Source organism: Salvia hispanica, chromosome 4 (genome assembly GCF_029641045.1).
Source record: "Salvia hispanica isolate PSC_SH4W2 chromosome 4, Shi_PSC_v1, whole genome shotgun sequence".
NCBI classification, from domain to species: domain Eukaryota; kingdom Viridiplantae; phylum Streptophyta; class Magnoliopsida; order Lamiales; family Lamiaceae; genus Salvia; species Salvia hispanica.
This window is the reverse complement of record NC_142695.1, coordinates 31,755,119-31,780,826: the sequence shown is the minus strand read 5'-3', so window position 1 is coordinate 31,780,826 and position 25,708 is coordinate 31,755,119. Positions and strand designations below refer to the sequence as shown.

Below are 25,708 nucleotides of genomic sequence, written 5' to 3'. Positions count from 1 at the left end.
TCGTAGAATTAATTTGCGGACTATTAATTATTAAGTCCATAACTTCGAAAGGCCCATGACTTAATTAGGTTCTTCATACCTACTTCAAATTAATTAGAGGCTCAATTTAATACCTACATCACCAGCCCATCTTATTAATTTAATTGAGGCCCAAACAAAATAAAAGAAGAGAAGCCCAAAACTCTTCACATAACCCATCGGCCTCTCTCTCTCTCCTTAAAACAAAATTCCCAAATCAACAGGAAACCATAGCCTCCTTCTCAAAATCTCTCGTCTCATCCCCACCGCCTTCCGAAACCGGCGTCGACGCCGACATGAGCTCAGGAAGGCGGAGCTGTCGTCGCGGCTCCGTGAGACGCTCTCAATTTGAGTCGCGGCGGTGCCCTCGGCATCTCCGTCGTGCCCTCCCGTTCCATCGTCGTTTCATCCTTCACTGGCGGAGTCGCCGACAGGAAAGAGGCGTCGCCTCTCTCTCTCCCTGCCTCCGGCGTTCTCCTGGCTTTTTCCGACGAATCCTCTATCGCCGTCATCGCGGATCGCCGCTGCTGCCTCCCATCCTTTCACGGCGACTCAGCGCCGTCACTGCCATTTCTGTCTGAAGCTGACGCCGTTCGGCTCGCTTTGCAGACCAGCGCCGCCGCCACCGCCGTCGGTCGGCCTTGAAGCTAAGTTCCTCTCTCTTTTTTTTTCAGTCTAAAGCTTGGTCTATTTAGCTCGAGTTTTGGGGCAGTAGCTATGTGATTAAAGACTTGATTGTGGAGCTCAACTCACTGGAACGAGCTTGAAAAGTTTATCTTGCTATGTTAAAAGTTGTTTCTATGATTCTAAGAGTTGGAGTTCTACTGGGGCTTTACTAATCTGCAGTTATCCTATGAGTTTGGTTAAGAAATGTTGGTCCCTTGATTATTATAGCTCGATACTTGATGTGAGGCTGGATTTAGTATAGTTAACACTCGTGCTATGTGGTGATTGATCTAAACATGATGCAGATAAGGTGTTGGGGTGTTGGGTGTTTACCTCTTGATGTAGTGAAGAAATGAGGCTGCCCTTGTTGCTGCTTGAGATCAGCTCCTAAGGCACCAAGCTTTCTAACTCTCTCTAAATTTTGCTGATTATTTTGAGAAGTGTGGGAGGGAGTTCGAATGTGGTGTGGAGGCCCTTGTTTTATAGGCTGATTTTGTGTACCTTAGGGGAGTTAATGAGGCTGACCTTGTTTGGTTTATTGCCCAGCATATCTCTTGTTCTTGATCCCCAAAGCAGCCTTTTACTTGACACATTTTGGTGCTACTTGGAGTACTAGAGTTTGACTAATTAATTTAACTTGTTCTCACATGCTCTCATAGTACTTTGGTTCATAACTTTATTTGTTTGCAAGCTGCAGGAAATCTCTCACTTCCTTGATCTCCACTACTCTTGTTTGAAGGAACTTGGTGTTTTGCTAAGGACAGAGGACTTCTCATTTACTCACTTTGGTGGTTTGTGACTAAGATATAAAGGCAGATTTGGCTTTCCTCATTTGGATAGGTCCTTAGTCCTCTATCACTAAGGTAGGATTGTCTCAATTCCTTAAACAAAACTCCATTTAACCTCCTGTTCCCTAGCTGAAACTTAAGGCTTTATCTCATATTGCAGGTGGGTCACCTTGGCTGCTTTGATGTTCTCGGACTCGGCCCGCCGTTCGGCCGATGGGTTGCTCAAACGGGCCACGATTTGGGCCTGAGGGGGAAGGCCCGAAAAGCATCTAAATTTTATTTTCTTTGTTTTCTTTCTTTGAAGCCTCGATCCACATATTGTAGTATTTTTGACATAAATTGTTCGTTTATTGTTTTAGAAATGTTATTCGAAAATTCATGATATTCTACAATGTAAATTTCCAATTCTTAGTTCAATTGATTTACTTAGCTTTTACTTGTAACTAAAAGTTTTAAAATTCACAACAAAAGCTCGAGTTTCATTAATTCTTCATGAACGGGGAACTTCACATCCTTAGTTCGATATTAAAAAGGCGAGGGAAAAGAAAAGTAAGGGTGCGGGTATTACATTCTACCCTCCTTAACGAAAATTTCATCCCGAAATTTTGCTTATGTTACTCAAACAGTTCTGGGTACTTTTCTTTCATCTTGTCTTCCAATTCCCACGTAGCTTCCTCGTGACCATGGTGCTTCCATAGAACTTTCACTGTTACAATAGATTTATTCCTCAATTCCTTGACCTTCCTATCCAAGATTGCTTCTGGCTTCTCTTCATAGCTTAAGTTCGGCTCCAAAACCATTTCTTCCTGGTGGACTATGTGTTTTGGGTCAAACACATATTTCCTCAATTGTGACATATGAAAAACATTGTGCACATTCCCGAAACTCGGCGGGAGTGCCAATCTGTACGCCACAGGACCGACTTCTTCTAGAATCTCGTAGGGTCCGATGAAACGTCGTCTTAGCTTGCCCGTGACACCAAATCTCGAAATCCCTTTAGACGGAGATACTTTTAGAAAAACCTTGTCTCCCGCCTTGAACTGCAGGTCTGTTCGGCGAGCATCCGCGTAAGACTTCTGCCTGTCTTGAGCTTCCTTGACTCTCTCACGGATCTGGCGGACGATCTACAGAATCTGGTCCAAGCGTCTTTCTCTCACCGACCTCATCCCAATAAAGTGGTGATCTACATTTCCTCCCATACAGTGCTTCATATGGGGCCATGTTTATTGTAAGCAAACTCTATAAGTGGCAATACTGGCTCCCATTTTCCTCCGCGGTCGAGCACTACGGCCCTCAACATATCTTCTAAGGTTTGGATTGTCCTCTCAGACTGCCCATCAGTCTGTGGATAGAATGCCGTACTGAAATTCAACCTGGTGCCTAGCTCTTGCTGCAGGCTTATCCAAAACCTAGAAGTAAATTTTGGGTCACGGTCTGATGTGATCGTCACCGGTATTCCATGTAACCGTATGATCTCTTGCACATAGATCTGAGCTAACTTGTCCGATCCGTAAGTGATACGAACTGGTACAAAGTGAGCGCTTTTGGTGAGGCGATCTATAATCACCCAAATAGCTGTATTTCCCTGTTGGGACTTTGGCAATCCTGTCACGAAATCCATCGCAATGTGCTCCCATTTCCACTCGGGAGTTTCCAGGGGTTGCAATTTCCCATAGGGTCGTTGATGTAGAGCCTTCACTTGTTGACATGCTAGGCACCTTTCTACAAACGACGCTATGCTCCTCTTCATGCCATCCCACCAAAAATGCTTCTTCATATCTTGATACATTTTCGTACCTCCTGGGTGGGCGGTGTAGGGTGTCTCATGTGCTTCACTCATGATCTCATTTCTGAGAGTCTCGTCATTGGGCACACATAATCTTCCTTCAAAAGTGAGGGCGTTATCCGCTTCTTCGCGGTAACTCACCTCTTTTCCCGTCCTCACTTTAAATCGAATTTTCTCTAATGCTTCATCACTCCTCTGAGCCTCAACAATTCTGGCTCTTAAGTCTGGCTCAATCACTAGAGTGGCGATTCTACTTTCCACCGTCTCTAGTGCTCTTACTACCTCCAATCGCATCTTAGCGAATTCCCGTATGAGTTCCTCATTTTGTGTAAGGAAGGTGGCCACTTGGGGTGTAGTTTTCCTGCTCAAGGCATCTGCCACTACATTCGCCTTGCCTGGCTGGTAATTTATACCACAGTCATAATCCTTGACTAATTCGAGCCATCTGCGTTGTCGCATATTTAAATCCTTCTGCTCGAAAAAGTACTTCAGGCTCTTGTGATCCGTGAAGATCTCACATCGAACTCCGTAGAGGTGATGTCTCCAAATCTTCAAGGCATGTACCACTGCCGCTAGTTCCAGATCATGAGTGGGGTAGTTTAACTCGTGTGGCCTGAGTTGGCGTGACGCATAAGCAATCACCTTGCCATCCTGCATCAATACGCATCCGAGTCCGATCTTTGATGCATCGGTGTACACCACATAGCCTGCTCCTGGTGCTGGCACGGCTAGGACTGGTGCGGTGGTCAATTTTTCTTTTAACAACTGGAAGCTTGCCTCACACTCCGGCGTCCAATTGACCTTAGCTCCTTTCTTGAGCTGTTGAGTCATTGGTCTGGCTATTTTAGAAAATCCTTCAATAAACCTTCGATAATATCCAGCCAAACCTAAGAAACTTCGAATCTCATTAGGTGTTGTTGGTGACTGCCAACGTTGTACTGCTTCCACCTTTGTAGGGTCTACTCGGATCCCTTCTGCCGTTACTATATGTCCAAGGAGATTCACCTCGTTAAGCCAGAACTCACACTTGCTAAACTTAGCATAGAGCTTTTCGGCTCTCAACGTCTCTAAGGTGGTTCTCAGATGTTCCTCGTGTTCCTTCTCGTTCTTCGAATAGATAAGTACATCATCTATAAAGACTAGGACGAACTTGTCCAAGTATGGGTGGAACACGCGGTTCATTAAGTCCATGAACACCGCCGGGGCATTTGTAAGCCCAAAAGGCATTACAGTGAATTCGTAATGGCCATATCTGGTGCGGAACGCCGTCTTGGGTACATCGTCATGTCGGACCTTCAGTTGGTGATAGCCTGATCCCAAGTCCATTTTTGAGAATACACCGGCCCCTCGAAGTTGGTCAAAAAGGTCATCAATCCTCGGTAGAGGATACTTGTTCTTGAGCGTCAGCTTGTTCAACTCTCGGTAGTCGATACACATTCTCAGTGTTCCGTCCTTCTTCTTTACGAAGAGCACTGGTGCGCCCCATGGTGACACACTGGGTCGGATGAAGCCCAGGTCGAGTAGTTCCTGTAACTGTATCTTGAGTTCTTCTAACTCTTTAGGCGCCATTTTGTATGGTGCCTTCGATACTGGGGCCGATCCTGGTTCGAGATCAATTGTAAATTCTAATTGCCTGTCTGGCGGCAATCCTGGTAGTGCGTCAGGAAAGACATCCGCAAATTCTCGTACCACTGCTACCTTCTCTATCATTCGGTCCTCTTTCTCTCCTCCATTCAGATACACGAGGTATGCAGGACATCCTTTCCTTATCTTTGTGGTTGCTTGTAGTGCAGAAATTATGGACTTTCGTCGCCTCATGGAGATTCCGTGGAAGATTGTGGGTTCCTTTCCTGGGTATTGCAGCGAGATCTGCCTTTTCTTACAAAGAATGGTAGCGTAGTTTTCGGCTAACCAATCCATTCCCAATATGATGTCGACGTTCCACATCAACATCACATGTAAATTGTGAGCCACTAACTTAAGGTTTCCCATAGTGAATTCTACGTTTGAGCAAGTCCGTGTGATGTCTATAAGGCCTCCTACGGGTGAGGACACCCTCATCTTATGTTCGAATGCATCAGTAGGTAGTTCTAAAGTATCCACGCAAGGTGCTGATATGAACGAGTGTGATGCACCAGTATCAAACAAAACGGCAATAGGTATGTTGAGGAGAGTTCCCATACCTGCCAGATTGCCCTGCTCCTGGTTCCCTGGCTCCGTCTTAGGCTGCCTCTGTCTCAGTGCAAAGCTCTGGCCTGAGTGGGAAGCCTCTGCCGTAACTGCCGCTGGTGTTGTGGAGCTTGGGGTAGGGGGGGGCTGCCTTTCCTCTTGGCTTAGCCTGAATTGCCCGCAGTTGCGGATGCTGCCCCTGATGGTCATATCTTCCTCTCGCCCCAGTATTCTTGTTCAAGCATCCCCTGGAAAAATGTGCTTCTGCCATGATTAAAGCACCTATATGTCCTAACTCTGTACTCCTCGTGGTGGTTTATTGACCAATTAGCACAGGGAGCGGCCTTAGGTCGGTACTCAACCCTCTTATTGAGATCGGTTTGTCTACCCCATTCTGCGGTGGTTTTGGGGCAAGCTATTGCTTCTTACTCTCATTTGGAGTTCGTTTTCCATTTTCTCGATCGTTCCTTCCTTTCGTTGATTTTATTTCGCCACACTTCGGACGATTTTCCTCTTGTCGAAGACATCCGTTCACTAAAATGTAATCTATGACAATGCTCGTATTTTGACTAGATTTCGTTTCCTAACGATGATCTTGATCTCCATTTCTGGTGTCTCTCTTAGTTCACTTCGTTATTTGCCCGCCAATCACTGAATTGCTTAGTTAAATAAGTCTTGCGCGACGAAGAGTCATTAGGTCTATACGTATATAAGACTCATTTACAGTTCTCTTTTTGTGTCCTATTACCTGCGTAACTAGCGTAACATTCCATCCCTTAGTAGCTCGTTACAGGTGGCACACAGGTGCGAATAGTCAACTTTTCATGTTGTTATTTATACCGCCGCTTCTGGTTGGCGTATTGCTTCTGCATGTATGTCGGTCATCTGTATCTATACGGAATTAAGGTTATGCCTTCCATGAGAGTCTTGTATTAAGAACTCGACGATTTATCGATCAGACTTAACTTGGATAGGATCTGATATTACATAGAAGAAGCATGGTTGAAAATTTCTTTAATCAAGTTGCGACAATTAATTTTGTAGGAAAATACTAAGTTCAATAGAACTTATCGTGTCAATTCAAAGAACTAGGTGGTCCAAATGGTTCCAGAAAAACCCATAGAATTTGAAAACTCACTTCTGATGGAAGCTTGAAAGAACATGAGATGGATCAAGAAAATAAGATGAAGTTGAATTAACTCTCAATTTCAATAGTGGGCTACCATATAGGATATTTCAATTGTCGGCTCAAATTGAAAAGATCTGAACATTAAGGATGATGGTTTCAACATGTCAAGGCCTGAGTTTATCAGTCATGGGAGAGTTTGGAAATATAGGCAATTGCCACGAATCAATGTCAATCATGGTTCAACGACATCATAATATGATATTGTGGAATCAAGTCAATGGGTTCGCAAGTTTGGTTAGAGGCAACCAAGGTGAAAGAAACTTTTTGGAACGATCAAATAGGTCCAATACATCAAGGGATATGCAATACACTAGCCTTAACTTAGTGTTACAGAATAAATTACGAGCTAGAAACAATATGTGTGATGGAACTGAGCTAGAAAGAGTTCCATCCCTCAAAGAAAAGATGCCACCACAAACATAGTTGCAAAATAGTGAGGTGAACAAAAGTCCCCACATAATATGCCATCATAAAAAAAATGTTTGAGCGGCATAAATCCTTTGGAGGTCAAGTAAGCAACTTAACAATGAAGGTTTATTACCTGAGTTAAAGAATTTAAGAGTTTTTGTTCTTATACATTGTAAGTCATAGAAGACAACAACCAATAAAGGTGTTTGAGAAAATAGGAGTAATCCGCTTTCGGGAACTGAAATTTAATCATCACTATTGTGGGATAGATGATAGTGTCGTATTACTTGCAAAAATGTGAGTCAATCAAAAGTCTTAAATAGATGGGAGGACATCATTTTCAAGGGGGTTCAGAGGATGTCCGAAGAGTGAGATTATTCTGAAGGTCATGATTGTAAGCAACTGTTAGAAATGAGAGGTATGAGGTTGGTGCTTACAAGTCATAGCATTACTCTTTATGAACGATGTCAAAGGACTACAGTCGAAAACTTAAAGTGAGTCACAACTTTCATAGAAAATAAGAATTGGGATGCGTAACTCGTAAAGATGAAAGTCAATCCAAAGTCTGATATAGACAACGAGCACTGCTGTTAAGGAGGTTCAGAATCCAAGTAATTACTATTGATTAAAATCGTCCATTCCAACTTCGGAGATGGCACTCCCTTGTTCATCTTTCGAGAGTTGGAACATTATAAGATCGTCCTAGGAAATCCCAAGTTCCAAGTAGAGATTCATCACTTTATCACGACTAATAATTATAGTTGAGGATCAAATCTTTCATAGTTTTCTTAGCAAGTTCATAACGATCTTCTTTGCAAAAACTCATAGCTCTCGCGTGTCCTTTACGTGTAATAGTGAGGCGTTCCTATGACGTGTCGCCACTGGTGACTCCAAATGAGAGATCGGAATATTTCGTTAGATCGCAGGTACGATCTATCATTTTTTGCAGGGACACACCACTTAGCATATCTTCTTGTAGAAGATTTCAAATCGTATACCACTTCTATTATATTCTCCGTGTTCTTATCGTTCAGGGAAAACGATAGGAAATTGTAAGCATCAATCTAAGTTCGAGTTTGAACCAAAATTTTCGTTTGTCCTATCACTCAAGAAAGTGATGTTACAGTTATCCACTTACAACTATGTTCAAAGTGCTAGTGTAACATACCTCCTAGGCACTCTATGTTTGCATGCATTAGTCATGGTCTCACACTTTAAGATTTTGAGCATGCACAACATCATGACACGTTGGCATCTGATGCAAATAATCAAATTTTGCATAGCAAATTTAGTATCTATGTAAATGAAAGAGATACAATATTTCCCCTTGAAATTCAAAATAATTTTTGAAAATTCTTATAACTGAAACATTTTGAAAGAGGTACGACTTTACCTCATTGTTGCGGTTGAACGTGACGAGTCGAGGTGTTGGGTCCTTTAACTTTCCATTTAAGTCATGTTCTAGCCTAGTGCTATCATTCTAGACTAAGGCTTGAAAGAAGGTTCTTGGGTCCAGAGCGAAAGAACGGTGCTCTGATACCACTCTGTCACGACCACAACTCCCTAGTGATAGTGAGCGTAGCTATTTCGCGACTAAACAATTCTCAGTAATCAAGGGACAACAATAAAAGGATGAAATCACTTAAATCAATAGTATCAAAGGCATATGGGTACATAGTCAAAACGTGTTCAGAGTATCAAGACTAAGTTCATAGCTTTCTAGCACATAACTCTAGATTTGCAGCGGAAGAGTCCAAGACAAAATAGCACGTATGAAGACATGCTACTTTGGGCTACCTAACTACTCATTTAAAAAGCTTGTCCCAACACCTTCGCCTGCTCGTCCACGTTCAACCTGCACATTTGAAAATAACATGCAGGGCTGAGTATTTGATATACTCAATGGGCACATTGCCAAAAATGGTTCTATCTTTAATTGTCAATGCCACAGTTGAGTGATCACGGGGTTTTACTTAAAAGACCCGAGTCACTAAAATACTTTTCCTTTAGTAAAGATTTGATTGCGCAATCACATAACATAGATATACCATATCTGAAACTGATGTGAACCGGGAATGTGGCCACATTCCACGACGGTCACTGGACCGGCCAACTCCTTTGTTAGCTCACGGTCCCCTCATGTGTACACTAGTCCGAGTAGGGTTTGCGGCCCTACTGGGACCCGAATTCGATTTAACTAAATTGACATAGCCAAGCAGATAGGTAATCATAAAACAAAACATGGCATGACAATATACTTGAGCAAAGATTCACATTTTCATACTGAAATCACGTTTTGAAAGAACGGCCCACCTCAAAAGCTAAAGCTCCTTCCGAAATTTCCTTAACTTGGTCTTAGATGACGTTCGAAGACGTCCCTTTAGGAAATAAAATGATACTTAATTAGATTTTGGAGATATCCATTAAGCTTAAATATGGATGCATCCTAAGTGCGTGATCATTTTATTCTTCCTTTATATTTTCTAGAAGAGTTCTAGAATTCTTGAATATTAATTAAATCAGTAGATTTAATTAAATTAGAAAAATTATTCGGTTAACTTGAGGGTGTTACCTCCTAAGCCATTCATTTAAGTACTAAAAATTTGGCTCGAGGTCTATTCATCGTTAGCGTATCGTAATTTCTTAAAATTAATCATTTGAGCACTCTTGCTAATTTCCGGAAAAATTAGACTTATCTTCGTAGAATTAATTTGCGGACTATTAATTATTAAGTCCATAACTTCGAAAGGCCCATGACTTAATTAGGTTCTTCATACCTACTTCAAATTAATTAGAGGCTCAATTTAATACCTACATCACCAGCCCATCTTATTAATTTAATTGAGGCCCAAACAAAATAAAAAAAGAGAAGCCCAAAACTCTTCACATAACCCATCGGCCTCTCTCTCTCTCCTTAAAACAAAATTCCCAAATCAACAGGAAACCATAGCCTCCTTCTCAAAATCTCTCGTCTCATCCCCACCGCCTTCCGAAACCGGCGTCGACGCCGGCCGTGAGCTCAGGAAGGCGGAGCTGTCGTCGCGGCTCCGTGAGACGCTCTCAATTTGAGTCGCGGCGGTGCCCTCGGCATCTCCGTCGCGCCCTCCCGTTCCATCGTCGTTTCATCCTTCACTGGCGGAGTCGCCGACAGGAAAGAGGCGTCGCCTCTCTCTCTCCCTGCCTCCGGCGTTCTCCTGGCTTTTTCCGACGAATCCTCTATCGCCGTCATCGCGGATCGCCGCTGCTGCCTCCCATCCTTTCACGGCGACTCAGCGCCGTCACTGCCATTTCTGTCTGAAGCTGACGCCGTTCGGCTCGCTTTGCAGACCAGCGCCGCCGCCGCCGCCGTCGGTCGGCCTTGAAGCTAAGTTCCTCTCTCTTTTTTGTTTCAGTCTAAAGCTTGGTCTATTTAGCTCGAGTTTTGGGGCAGTAGCTAAGTGATTAAAGACTTGATTGTGGAGCTCAACTCACTGGAATGAGCTTTAAAAGTTTATTTTGCTATGTTAAAAGTTGTTTCTATGATTCTAAGAGTTGGAGTTCTACTGGGGCTTTACTAATCTGCAGTTATCCTATGAGTTTGGTTAAGAAATGTTGGTCCCTCGATTATTATAGCTCGATACTTGATGTGAGGCTGGATTTAGTATAGTTAACACTCGTGCTATGTGGTGATTGATCTAAACATGATGCAGATAAGGTGTTGGGGTGTTGGGTGTTTACCTCTTGATGTAGTGAAGAAATGAGGCTGCCCTTGTTGCTGCTTGAAGAGTTGATTTTCTTGCTTGCTGTATCCTATCAATTTCTAATTACACACTTCCTAGATCCAGTAAATCAACTAGATCACAAGGTCTAGAGACTCACAAGACTGGAAGTCTGGTCGTTGGTACGCAAGCAAACCTTCAAAACCCTCAACCACAGATACTAAACTAGCACAGGGAAGTAGGGATCGATCCCACAGAGATGGACTCGTATAGTACATGCATAGAGATTTGGAAACTATTTTTGGGTTGGCTGCTGCCACGCATATTTTGGGTTGAGGAATTTAACTAAGTGAATTTGGAAATAAAGTATGCTATGCTAACTGCTAGATCTAGGCAAAAAATGAATTATGTATAAGAACTAAATCAAATCAACTACTAGATCTGGGACTTCTACGAACATCTCTAGACCAAGGAGATTAAAACAAGTGGGGACCAAACTCTGAAAAAGGTAAGTACGGACAGAATCGAATCTGCAGCCTAACTAACTAAAGCATCAACTGAAAATGACTTCATCTTCTTCAACGAACATAAATAAATGCAGAGATCGAGAAAAACAAACTCAGATGTAGATTGGAAACATAATTTTAACGGTAAACGAAACAACGACGGAAATCACACTACTAGACGAAGCAAACCAAGCAGAACAAAATCCCCATAATCTCATGCACAAATTTCACCTCCCCTGTTCAGATCCACACTTCGGATGCTAAATCCACTCCGGATCCAAGCATCAGAACAAAAATCCAACCGAACACAACTTCAATACCACGATTCTCGAATCTCCTAAAATATTCAGCAACAAATTCAAGAGAACATCTCAAATAAACAAACCAAAATAGCAAGCATCATAATAATCAACACGAAATCTAACTTCATCAAAGCAAATCAAATGTAAATAGAACGGATAAACTGATTCAGCAACAAAAACAGCAAGCTCGACTTCCAAAAGTGAAGTTCGAGACGGAACAGAGTAGTAAACAGAAATTAAGAGAACAATTGTTTCTTCGCCCTCAAGGGACGGTGGTGCACTGATACGTAATTCACGAAAACGAAAACCTCCCCCAATTCCCCATTTCCCTAGTGTGTGTGAGCTAAGAGCGTGACTGTGTGTGGAGTGTGACGGATCTGCCATTCTTGTTGCGCACTCCTTTATTTATAAGCTTCGAGGTGGGGCCCAGCGAGGTATTGATTGACTTGATTGCCCTCAGCTTTTGGCTTCCTTCCTCTAGCTTTTCCTCGTGATTCCGTTCCTGCTCCTCGCTAGATATCCTCCTCCAGCATCTCCTGGATCTAGCGCTACACACACACCTGGCTTAACAAAACTTGTTAGATCCAGCAGAAATGTGATGTTTTTCACTACATAACCAATGCATGAAATTAGCCTTATCAAACTGCTCACACTTAAACCATACTTGTCCTCAAGTATAAAGACAAGAAGAAAAGAAGAATAAGGCGAATTTCAAGCATGGTTATCCCCTTGACCGACTCTACAGACTCTAGACAAAACTCCTACACCTAGACACAACTGAGGCAAAGCTAGACACTAAAACAAAGAGTACATAATCACATAGGATGAAAACATATAAACACATATGCATGAACTGGTTTCAACTTTTAGACAACCGTCCCCACAAGATTAAGGTCAATCCAACAGGCTGCACTCCTCCAAATAGGCCTTTTTCTCCCCTCTACCTAGCCAACCTGTCAGCTCGTCAAGATAGCCTGTTACTTCCCCAATTGTTAGATTCACTCGATCGCTCATTCCTTACCAGGGATGTTAGGACCGATTCTCTCTTAAGTTATTGCCAAACCACTGAAGCCTCGGGTTATGAGAATTTCCTCCTTCTATCCTCCGTCACTATCCCCCCCTTTTTTTTTTTTTTTCTTTTTTTGGACTTCGTCCAGCTTATACCTCCTTGATTTCCTGGACTTCGTCCAGCTTATACCTCCTTGATTTTTTCCCTTTTTTTTTTTTTTTTTTTTTTTTTTTTTTTTTTTTTTTTTTTTTTTATTTCCTCCTCTGGACTTCGTCCAGCTTATACCTCCAAATTTTTGCGATTATATATTTTCTCCTTTCCCTTTTTTTTATTATTTTTTTTCTTTTCTCTTTTCCTTCAGCATTCAGTGGCAGACTTTTGACATGTGTTAGCTCTAAGTGTTATCACAGGCTTATAACTCACCTCTAGAGTAGGGCTTCACAACTAGGCAAGTAAAGGCATTTACTATCGTTCTCGCTTCATTCAGATTGGTTCGGCTTACTAAAGAATCAGGCTTCTAAGTTGGAATACCTCCTATTTTCAATTGCTCTCCCTAAGGGAATCTGCCGTATTATATCCACTAGTTCATGCGACACACCCCTAGACCTACGACTCCTCAAAGCATAATAACACTGCATTGACTCCTCTCCCCCTCCCGCTTCACTCAAGCTTGGCCTCAAGCCATCGTCGTGAAGGGGGGAAAACAGAGAATTCAATGCAGAATTAAACAACAATTTCACTTCTCACACTTAGACCGAGCAACGGGCTAAGTGGGAGAAGAATAAACCAACAGAAAACATAGAACTTCTCACACTTAGACCAAGCATTGGGCTAAGTGGGAGAAGATAGCATAAAACACAGCAACGCATGGAAATAAAACACAGAAAAAAAAAACACAAAAACTAAAATTTACTTGGTCTGGGGAAATTGCTCATTTCTGGGGCTGGCTCCCGCGAGAGCCAGACGGTGGTGGAACACTGGGGCGGTTTGTTTTCACTTTCTTCTTCGCTGGTTGCTCCAGCTCTTCCTTTCCTTCTGCAGCTTGATCGAGTCCTGGTTTCCTCATTAGCATTTTCGTCCTCGGTGGATTTGGAACTTTCTCGGGAATAGTCGGGGTGGTCAACTGCTGGAATGGCTTGATCGAGGGACTGCTGTGGATGATCTTCTGTGCCTCGCCACTTCGGCCGATTTGGTTAGGGTTTGTAAGCTTAGAGAGAGAATGACAGTAGAGAGAGGGAGGAGCAAGTTGTGAAATTATTATGTGGAGAGAGAAGGTCGGTTCGCATCTTTTACACAGAAGAGAGAGACGGTTGCAGGCATGACATCAGCGACCGTACTCCTCCATAATTGTCGGCATTTTGAATTTCAAATTATAACTTCCCTCCTCAACTGCTCCTTCATGCACTCTTCCTCTAATTGATTCCCTTGACCGCGACCTAAAAAAATATGAAGACCCCAGACTCCTGGGTCAAGGTTAAAGTACGAGACATAAACCCCCTTTGAGTTTGGGTCTTCGAAAATATTTTTGGAAATTTTTGAATTTTTATTTTGTTTGGATTTTCTTTGTCTTCTAAAGCAATTAAACTATGTACAATTACCTTTGAATATTCTCGAATCCCCTGGATCAGTGTGTAAAAACATAACATTTCCCTTGACCCAGGAGTTCATCGAGAATATTCCTTTGTCTGGCTAAGTGATAACTGAGAGCGCACGTAGTGGTATTTCCTCCACTACGCATAGCTCAGAATTATCCCTATAGACTTTCAATCTATGGCCATTAACAAGAAAAGGGACCGAGTTAGGAGCACTTCCCTGGATTTCCACTGCTCCGTGTGCGCGGAGGCCAACGATGGTATATGGACCTACCCACTTTGACTTCAACTTCCCTGGCATTAGCTTGAGTCTGGACTGAAATAGAAGTACTTTCTGCCCCACCTGAAGTTCCTTGACCCGGAGGTTCTTGTCGTGCCAGAGCTTCGTTCTTTCCTTGTACCACATTGCTGAATCGAATGCCTCTAGCCGTAGTTCCTCCAGCTCCTGTAATTGCAGCTTCCTTTCTTCTTCACATGCCACAGACTTCATATTCATTTCCTTAATGGCCCAGTATGCCTTGTGCTCCACTTCCACGGGTAAGTGACACATTTTCCCAAACACCAACCTATAAGGTGACATCCCGATTGGTGTCTTGTAAGCAGTTCTATACGCCCACAAAGCATCGTCAAGGCGTTTACTCCAATCCTTCCTTGTGGTGTTAACTGATTTTTCCAAAATACTCTTTATCTCCCTATTAGAGACTTCAGCTTGCCCATTCGATTGGGGGTGATATGGTGTAGACAATCTATGATGCACGCCGTATTTCCTCATGAGCGCTTCTATAGTGCGGTTGCAGAAGTGTGTTCCTTGATCTGAGATAATCGCTCTAGGAACTCCATATCTGCTGAAAATGTTTGACTTCAGAAACTTGGCCACCTCTTTAGACTCACAAGTGGGCGTAGCCTTCGCCTCTATCCATTTGGAAACGTAGTCTACAGCGACCAATATGTAAGCATTTCCGTACGACGACGGAAATGGGCCCATAAAATCCATCCCCCAAACATCGAAAATTTCGCAGATCACTATGGGCACTTGGGGCATCTCATCTCGTCTCGAGATTCCCCCTGTCTGTTGACACCTTTCGCAGCATTGACAGTATTCAAAGGCATCCTTGTTCAATGTAGGCCAGTAGAATCCACTGTCTAGAACTTTCCTTGCGGTTCTCCTTGGTCCGAAATGCCCTCCACACGCCAAGGAGTGACAATGATGGAGTACATCTCTTTGTTCCCATTCAGGAATGCAACGTCGAATTATCTGATCTGCACACATCTTCCAAAGATAAGGATCATCCCAGAAGTAATATTTGGCTTCGCTTTTAAGCTTCATCTTCTGGGCCCGGGAGGCTTCCTCTGAACTTGGCACCTCTCCCGTGACCAAGTAATTTGCCAGGTCTGCGTACCATGGTTCTGCGTTACGTACGCGCTTTCCTCGATCAGATTCTCCTGGACCGGTTAAAACTAAGACAGATTCCCAGCTTATCGGTCTAGGTGGTTCGTCCATATAGTACAAATGCTCTTCGGGAAAAACATCGGGAATAGCCTCGTCCGTATCTCCTTGATGAATTCTACTCAAGTGGTCAGCCACTCGATTCTCTGTTCCTCTTTTGTCTCTTACTTCCCAATCAAACTCCTGTAGAAGTAGGACCCATCGAATTAGCCTTGGCTTTGATTCTTTCTTAGCTAGCAAGTACTTTATTGCTGCATGATCAGTGAAAACAATAACCTTTGACCCAAGAAGATAAGGGCGGAATTTTTCGAACGAGTAGACGACAGCCAACATTTCCTTCTCCGTAGTATCGTAATTCTTCTGAGCTTGATTTAGTGTCTTGGACGCATAGAAAATTACGTAGTTTTTCCCATCTATCTTCTGCCCTAGGACGGCTCCCACAGCGAAATCGCTCGCGTCGCACATTATCTCAAAAGGGTGATTCCAGTCCGGTGCCCTGATAATTGGTGCGGACACTAGTCTCTCCTTGAGCAATTGAAATGCCCTCTTGCATCCCTCATCAAACTCGAACTCCACATCGTTGTGCAGCAAATGAGTGAGTGGTTGCGCAATTTTTGCAAAGTCCTTGATAAACCTTCGATAAAACCCTGCGTGACCGAGGAATCCTCTAACTTCCTTTTGATTTGTAGGGTAAGGTAGCTTTGCAATCACTTCCACCTTTGCCTTGTCCACTTGTATTCCTCTTTCAGAGACCACATGACCTAAAACAATCCCCTCAGTTACCATGAAGTGACATTTTTCAAAATTCAGAACTAGATGTTTCTCTTGACATCTTTGCAGCACTAGGTCAAGGCTGGCTAAACAAGTGTCAAATGAGCCTCCATATACAGTGAAATCATCCATGAATATCTCGATGCACACCTCTAGTAGATCCGAAAAAATACTCATCATACAACGTTGGAATGTCCCTGGTGCATTACATAGACCAAATGGCATCCTTCGGTAGGCATAAGTTCCAAAAGGGCATGTAAATGTGGTCTTTTCCTGGTCCTCTGGGTTCACGAAAATCTGGAAATAACCGCTATATCCGTCGAGGAAACAGAAATACTGTTTGCCAGCCAGCCTCTCTAGCATCTGGTCAATGAATGGTAAAGGAAAATGATCCTTGTTGGTGGCTTCATTTAGTTTCCTATAGTCGATGCACATCCTCCATCCAGTGACCAGTCGAGTAGGCACCAACTCGTTCTTGTCATTCTTCACCACTTGTATTCCAGATTTCTTCGGTACCATGTGAACCGGACTGACCCACTCGCTATCTGGAATAGAGTATATGATTCCAAGGGACAGTAGTTTCAGAACTTCCTTGAGCACTTCCTCCCTCATGTTTGGATTCAGTTTCCTTTGTGGATCACGCCGAGCCTTTGCCCCTTCCTCTAGTCTGATGTGGTGCATGCAAAGATCAGGGCTAATTCCAACTAGGTCAGAAAGTGTCCACCCTATGGCCTTCTTGTTCCTCCTTATTACTTCCAGCAGCGCACTCTCTTGGTCTTCAGTCAAGCGGCTGTTAATTATCACTGGACAAGTTTCTCCTTCCTCCAGGTATGCATACTTTAAATTTTCAGGCAAAGTTTTCAACTCCTTCTTCGGTGTGATGGCTTCCTGAGGTAAAGGGTTCTCCGCCTTACTTCTTGGCGCCATTTCCTCTAGATTCGCTCCCTCGTCTGGGCTCTTCTCCTGAACAGATCTGGCTGATTGGAATGATAGTGGCTGGTGGCAGAATGCCATGATCGCTTCATTGATCTGATCATCTGTCAAGTCCTGTGTGAAAAAAGTTTCACACCATCCTGTCACCTCCTTTTCTACAGTCTGGCTCAGCTCCGAATTGTCAAACTGTTCCTGCATTAGTTCAGTCTCAAGATATTCTTGGACTAGGGGGTTAATTACATCTACAACATGCAAGTTTTCAACATCAAGCGGTTTTTTCATAGCTTCTTCAATGTTGAAGGTGTATTTCTCCCCATGATAGTCCAGGCATATGGTTCCATCAAACACATCAATAACAGTCTTCGCGGTGCGAAGGAAAGGTCTCCCCAGTAACACCCCACTAGACTCAGTAGATTCATTTCCCCTCATTTTTATCACATGAAAATCAGCTGGGTATAGGAAATCATGCACTCTAACTATAACATTTTCCAATACTCCCTCAGGAGAGATGCATGTTCTATCGGCCAACTGAATCACTACTTTAGTATCAACCAAACTGACTCCCACCAATTTTTTTATATATTGACAGCGGTAGGACATTTATCGAAGCACCTAGATCACACATGGCATGCTCAATTTTAATATCACCTATAGAAATAGGAAGAGTGAACATACCTGGATCTGTACACTTTGACGGCATCCTCCTCTTTTGTATCACGGCGGATACATTTTCTCCTATAACAATCTTCCCATCAGGTTTGGTTTTTCCTGCTATGAATTCCTTGATGAACTTGCTGAAGGTGGGTATTTTCAGAGCCTGCAAAAAGGGTAGGTTAATCTCCAGCTTACTAAATATTTCCACAAGGTCCTCAGTATCATCTTTCTTTTTCTTGGCTTCTCCTCGATATGGGAATGGTTTGGGTCGCTTTACTGCATTCGTGGAACTCCCTGCTGGGGCTGCACCTGTCTCCCTGCTTCCCTCTTTAAGTTCCAACTCAGGTTCTGGATCAAGGAAAAATGGGTCACTTAGTCGAGGCATAGATCCCCTTAAATCTCCCTCCTGGAGGTCATCCTGTATAGGAATTTCTCTGAGTCCAGGATCATCTCCTCGAGACTTCTGATTCCCCTTTTCTCCGTTCATCTGTGAGGGTGTCTCCTCGTTTATCACTTGCTTCGGTCCTTCATAGCCTTTCCCCGATCTCAAGGTAATTTGACTAATATTTGCTCGGTCTGGTGGTTTGACAGTGGCAGGCAATTTCCCTTCATTTCCCCGCATTTCGTTCAGCGACGTGGCCAACTGGGACATCTGCTTTGCCAACATGTCCATGGCAGACTTCTGCTCCTGCTGGGCATCTTGAATTTTGTGCACCACGTCATTATTAGCCTGCATGTTATTCTGCATGTGTTGTTGGAAATTTACCAGGTCATGCACCATGTCATCAAGATTCCGCTGTGGTCGGAAACCTTGAATTGAACTGGGATTAAATCCTTGATTTTGATTGGTTCCAACCACCTGGTTCTGGCGAAAATTTCCCTGACCTCCTTGATTATTGTTGTACTGGGTTGCTGGACCTGGGTGACTCTGTTGGAAATTTTGATTGTTTCCTGAATTGTTCCTCTGATGCGGTGGCACATAAGAATTCCCTTGGTTGCTCTGGTTCCTGTTGTTCCAGTTATGCTGATCCCCTTGGTTACGGAAATTCCAGTTGTTCAGCCCCTCTTGCTGCTTCCCTGCCCAGTTAGAATTATGCTGTGGTCCTTCCTGATTCCGGCTGGGCCATGTCTGCTGGTTCTCCGCTGGACCTGGGTGTTGTGACTGTGGTTGTTGGTTCCCTTCAGCCCATCTGAAACAAGGATTGTCCCTCCATGGTGCCTCCTTAATCTTCCACTGGTTCCAGTTGGTATTTTGATTACTTTGATTCCAATTCCCCATTGCATTCACTTGAGCTTGGAAATCTCCATCGAGTGAGGGATTATTGTAAAATTGAAGCTGATGTTCCTCTTGACCTGGGTTTTTTTCCTTATCAGTCGACCCAGGGGTATTTTTCTTTTCAATGGCATTTAGCAGTGCCTTCTCCAGTCGATCTATTCTGTCTCTAACCTCTTCTCCTTCTCGTTCCTTAACTGTGTTCGCGGAGCTTCTCCTCATGATAGCACGCGGGCAGTCATACGCCTTCTTCGCGTCGATTAATCTTCCCAGAATCTCGCGTGCCTCGCTTGCCTTATTCTTGGTGAAATTCCCCCCGCTCGAGGAATTCATTAAGTCCTTGGACTCAGGATTTGCCCCTTCGTAGAATAGATAAAATGTTTCAGCCTCCGTCATCCTGTGATTTGGGCAAGCGTCAAGCAGGCCTTTAAACCGAGACCAATATTGGCTTAAAGATTCATCGTAGTCCTGCTTACACTCTTGAATTTCTTTTTTCAAAGCGTTTGTCTTATTGGACGGAAAGAAATAGTCCAGGAACTCCAATTTGAAATCCCTCCATGTGGTGATCGAGTCAGGTGGAAGCCTCAGCAACCAAGTGTTTGCCTCTCCTTTCAATGCAAATGGAATCGCTCGCAGGCGATAGTCCTCCTCGGTAGTTTCGTTAGGCCTTTTCTGGATGCTACATAGCTTACTAAACTCGTTCAAAAACTCATAAGGACACTCATTCCTCCGTCCAGAGAATGTAGGTAAAACGCCCAGCACATTCGTCTTGATCTCAATAGACCGCTGACGTTGATTTGACACTATGGCATGAGCTGGCTCTCCGTCGAGATGTGCAGTTAGCGAACCAATCTCTGGGTCTAGGTCCACTAAGTTTGCCATTACAGACTCCTCTTCCTCCCTTTCCGAATGCTCAGTTTCTGACGACGACCGTGAATCCTCTTTCCCCGATGAATTCCACTCTTCTTCACTCCCTGATTCAAACGGAAATGGATCTACAGTTGACAACCCCGATCTGGTAGTTATGGCGGATGTTGATTCCTTAACTTGCCACTTCAACTGCACGTTCCTTGACCAAGATGGGTTGCTCCAGATTCCTGACCTTGAGCCCTTGCTCATAAACTGCCAAAAGCGAAATTCAAAAGATTAAAACTATTTACACCAAATCTCTAAACACATAAACAAACTACGCCATCCATCCCCGGCAACGGCGCCATTTGAAGAGTTGATTTTCTTGCTTGCTGTATCCTATCAATTTCTAATTACACACTTCCTAGATCCAGTAAATCAACTAGATCACAAGGTCTAGAGACTCACAAGACTGGAAGTCTGGTCGTTGGTACGCAAGCAAACCTTCAAAACCCTCAACCACAGATACTAAACTAGCACAGGGAAGTAGGGATCGATCCCACAGAGATGGACTCGTATAGTACATGCATAGAGATTTGGAAACTATTTTTGGGTTGGCTGCTGCCACGCATATTTTGGGTTGAGGAATTTAACTAAGTGAATTTGGAAATAAAGTATGCTATGCTAACTGCTAGATCTAGGCAAAAAATGAATTATGTATAAGAACTAAATCAAATCAACTACTAGATCTGGGACTTCTACGAACATCTCTAGACCAAGGAGATTAAAACAAGTGGGGACCAAACTCTGAAAAAGGTAAGTACGGACAGAATCGAATCTGCAGCCTAACTAACTAAAGCATCAACTGAAAATGACTTCATCTTCTTCAACGAACATAAATAAATGCAGAGATCGAGAAAAACAAACTCAGATGTAGATTGGAAACATAATTTTAACGGTAAACGAAACAACGACGGAAATCACACTACTAGACGAAGCAAACCAAGCAGAACAAAATCCCCATAATCTCATGCACAAATTTCACCTCCCCTGTTCAGATCCACACTTCGGATGCTAAATCCACTCCGGATCCAAGCATCAGAACAAAAATCCAACCGAACACAACTTCAATACCACGATTCTCGAATCTCCTAAAATATTCAGCAACAAATTCAAGAGAACATCTCAAATAAACAAACCAAAATAGCAAGCATCATAATAATCAACACGAAATCTAACTTCATCAAAGCAAATCAAATGTAAATAGAACGGATAAACTGATTCAGCAACAAAAACAGCAAGCTCGACTTCCAAAAGTGAAGTTCGAGACGGAACAGAGTAGTAAACAGAAATTAAGAGAACAATTGTTTCTTCGCCCTCAAGGGACGGTGGTGCACTGATACGTAATTCACGAAAACGAAAACCTCCCCCAATTCCCCATTTCCCTAGTGTGTGTGAGCTAAGAGCGTGACTGTGTGTGGAGTGTGACGGATCTGCCATTCTTGTTGCGCACTCCTTTATTTATAAGCTTCGAGGTGGGGCCCAGCGAGGTATTGATTGACTTGATTGCCCTCAGCTTTTGGCTTCCTTCCTCTAGCTTTTCCTCGTGATTCCGTTCCTGCTCCTCGCTAGATATCCTCCTCCAGCATCTCCTGGATCTAGCGCTACACACACACCTGGCTTAACAAAACTTGTTAGATCCAGCAGAAATGTGATGTTTTTCACTACATAACCAATGCATGAAATTAGCCTTATCACTGCTTGAGATCAGCTCCTAAGGCACCAAGCTTTCTAACTCTCTCTAAATTTTGCTGATTATTTTGAGAAGTGTGGGAGGGAGTTCGAATGTGGTGTGGAGGCCCTTGTTTTATAGGCTGATTTTGTGTACCTTAGGGGAGTTAATGAGGCTGACCTTGTTTGGTTTATTGCCCAGCATATCTCTTGTTCTTGATCCCCAAAGCAGCCTTTTACTTGACACATTTTGGTGCTACTTGGAGTACTAGAGTTTGACTAATTAATTTAACTTGTTCTCACATGCTCTCGTAGTACTTTGGTTTATAACTTTATTTGTTTGCAAGTTGCAGGAAATCTCTCACTTCCTTGATCTCCACTACTCTTGTTTGAAGGAACTTGGTGTTTTGCTAAGGACAGAGGACTTCTCATTTACTCACTTTGGTGGTTTGTGACTAAGATATAAAGGCAGATTTGGCTTTCCTCATTTGGATAGGTCCTTATTCCTCTATCACTAAGGTAGGATTGTCTCAATTCCTTAAACAAAACTCCATTTAACCTCCTGTTCCCTAGCTGAAACTTAAGGCTTTATCTCATATTTCAGGTGGGTCACCTTGGCTGCTTTGATGTTATCGGACTCGGCCCGCCGTTCGGCCGATGGGTTGCTCAAACGGGCCACGATTTGGGTCTGAGGGGGAAGGCCCGAAAAGCATCTAAATTTTATTTTCTTTGTTTTCTTTCTTTGAAGCCTCGATCCACATATTGTAGTATTTTTGACATTAATTGTTCGTTTATTGTTTTAGAAATGTTATTCGAAAATTCATGATATTCTACAATGTAAATTTCCAATTCTTAGTTCAATTGATTTACTTAGCTTTTACTTGTAACTAAAAGTTTTAAAATTCACAACAAAAGCTCGAGTTTCATTAATTCTTCATGAACGGGGAACTTCACATCCTTAGTTCGATATTAAAAAGGCGAGGGAAAAGAAAAGTAAGGGTGCGGGTATTACATAAGATGACATTGGTGTGGTATAGCACTAAACGGATCTAACAGCAAGACGTGTCTTTATGCTATATACTGAAAGACTAGGTCTTGATAAAATACTATTTCTTAATCTACATATGTTAGCATTGAGCATACGGTATTGATTATGCACTACTTTGACTTATCAAATGGTTCGGGTTTTTCGCAACCCAATGATCCTGATATATTGGGTAGTGGTGATTAATATCTAGCGATGCTAGGATTGCTATTATGTTGAATCGTGTGCGGGGTGAGTCTCGTTTGATAATATCCTCAAGAGGAGCTCGAACAAGGTTTTATTATTCGGAACACTGGCCAGTTGGAGTTTTATCACTCTATGAATGATAAATAAATGTTTCTTGCTAAGTCCATTCTTGGAATTAATAAGATATTAATTAATTAAGTCAATAGCAGACATTAATTAATTAATGGACATTTATATCTTAAGCGCGAGAAATAAATAATAAATAAAGTGGAAACCCGGATTACTTGTAATTTCGGATTTGGATGGGGAGAGTTCAATATTACTTGTAATAAATATACCCTAGTGCTTGAGAAAGACTGGTAACTATATTCTAGTTTACCAGTCATTCATGTAATGTCCTTGGGGTTACACTGTCTTAGTTTTATGACTAATCAGATCGAGTAAGTCATCCTCTGAATATGTGTTTACCTTAGGAATATCTTCCTAATAGCTTTAATCGTAAGTTTGAGTATGCCTATGAGTATTATTTTTTTATTACACTAGTGAAGGCTAACTCAAGGGACACACGAGTTTATTAAGCTAAGCAATCACATATGGAGATGAAATTAATTAAAGATCAAGTACGCAACAAAGACATGATGAAAAAGATATTATCAAAGAACAACCAAGCAGATTTTTCTTTCACTTAGTGAAATGAATGGTAGTTAGATATATCTAGTACAAAGACCTACTTTGAGTATAAGTGGGAGAGTTTTTGGCAGTGGGTATGCTCGAAAGCGTGTTTTGAGTATAAGTGGGGGATTGTTAGGTTTGGTATACTGAAAAGCATGTTTCGAGCAAGTTTCGCGCGAATAGAATCTTGCTTGTATAAGTAAAACTCTACAATCCACTTTTAACCCGATTCAGTATTATTCGAACACTCTCACACGAATAGAATCACTATTATTATTACATTGTGTTTGCTTGTGCATTTATAAGATGTTTTATAAACATTTAAATGTATAAGAAGCAAAACAAAGCCTAAGTCTTTTGCTTAGTAGACTGGTTGTGGGCGGCTTCCACTTTAAGGTAACACGGTCAGATCTATGCAATGCTTTGCAAAAGAAAAAGAAGAATTTCACAACCTTGATAGGCTTTGGCTACCTATCGTGAAAGGTTGCATTGTCATTCCGCATATTTCTAAGCCTTACTGAAATAAGATGACATTGGTGTGGTATAGCACTAAACGGATCTAACAGCAAGACGTGTCTTTATGCTATATACTGAAAGACTAGGTCTTGATAAAATACTATTTCTTAATCTACATATGTTAGCATTGAGCATACGGTATTGATTATGCACTACTTTGACTTATCAAATGGTTCGGGTTTTTCGCAACCCAATGATCCTGATATATTGGGTAGTGGTGATTAATATCTAGCGGTGCTAGGATTGCTATTATGTTGAATCGTGCGCGGGGTGAGTCTCGTTTGATAATGTCCTCAAGAGGAGCTCGAACAAGGTTTTATTATTCGGAACACTGGCCAGTTGGAGTTTTATCACTCTGTGAATAATAAATAAATGTTTCTTGCTAAGTCCATTCTTGGAATCAATAAGATATTAATTAATTAAGTCAATGGCAGACATTAATTAATTAATGGACATTTATATCTTAAGCGCGAGAAATAAATAATAAATAAAGTGGAAACCCGGATTACTTGTAATTTCGGATTTGGATGGGGAGAGTTCAATATTACTTCTATAGTGGCTGCTCGTAATATTCCAATATAAGCTTGTATTAAATTGTGAGTTCAATTTAATTAGTAGAAAGCTAATTGGGGGAGCCCATATCCAAAACCTTCCATAGATCCCTGTCTGGGCCCAAAAGGAACTTAATATAAATAGGAGAATAAAGGTGAGACAGACATATAATTTTATTTTACTTGAAATTTTCGATCTCCTCTCTCTACAGAAGGAGTCAAAATTTTCAGCTCTCCTCCGTGAGAATTTTTTGTCTTCTTTATTCGAGTCCTAGTATTTTGATGAGATCAGCCCACCCTAATATCGAGATACAGTTTGGGATCCAGAGAGAAGATCTGTGGTCTAGTATTGAAGATCGTCACGTGGAGAAGGCGCGAGCAATCGTCGATTCTTTGGAGAATCAAATCGGTAACTCTAAACCGTAGAATTCATGTTTTAGGATTTATATTTTTCTAAGTATGAATTATTTGCGTTCTAGCATGCAATTATCTGTTTAACATGTGAATTGATTAATCGCATAATCGGTCAAATAGATCCTTATCTGATTTATTTGTTTTGTACAAGTCTCCCGTTGTGCAAGGGGCACCAAACCCCAACAATTGGTATCAGAGCCATTTTTTTTTTTGTTATATTCACAAGGGCGTGATTATTAGTTTAAATATGTTATTACATGTATATATGCAATTTGAATCAACTGATTCCAATTGCCGCAAGAATTCATTACGTTTGGCCTTACGTGATCAATTGGAGACTTGATGATTCAATTCGAGGCGGAGTTCTTCAACTACTGCGATGATGATTCAGTTGCACCAGTAGCGGCTGCAGGCAAGAGCAGCGGCTGTTGGACGGGCAGCAGCCGTGACGAGAATGACGCAGCGGCAGCAGCGACGTTGTCACACTTGCAGCAGCGGCAGGTGCGTCCTCACGAGCAGACGGACAGCAACGTGG

The 25,708-nt window shown here is 42.4% G+C and overlaps 2 long non-coding RNA genes across 2 annotated transcripts; both read left to right on the top strand.

Annotated features, from left to right (window-relative positions):
• Window positions 1-1,430: 1,430 nt before the first annotated feature.
• LOC125193374 (uncharacterized) lies at window positions 1,431-1,889 on the top strand. The gene is made up of 2 exons (XR_007171569.2): window positions 1,431-1,547; window positions 1,633-1,889. It is a non-coding gene; the product is annotated as an uncharacterized LOC125193374 (long non-coding RNA).
• A 19,924-nt stretch (window positions 1,890-21,813) lies between these two features.
• Window positions 21,814-22,650, top strand: LOC148928458 (uncharacterized). The gene is made up of 2 exons (XR_016128766.1): window positions 21,814-22,308; window positions 22,394-22,650. It is a non-coding gene; the product is annotated as an uncharacterized LOC148928458 (long non-coding RNA).
• The last annotated feature ends 3,058 nt before the right edge of the window (window positions 22,651-25,708 follow it).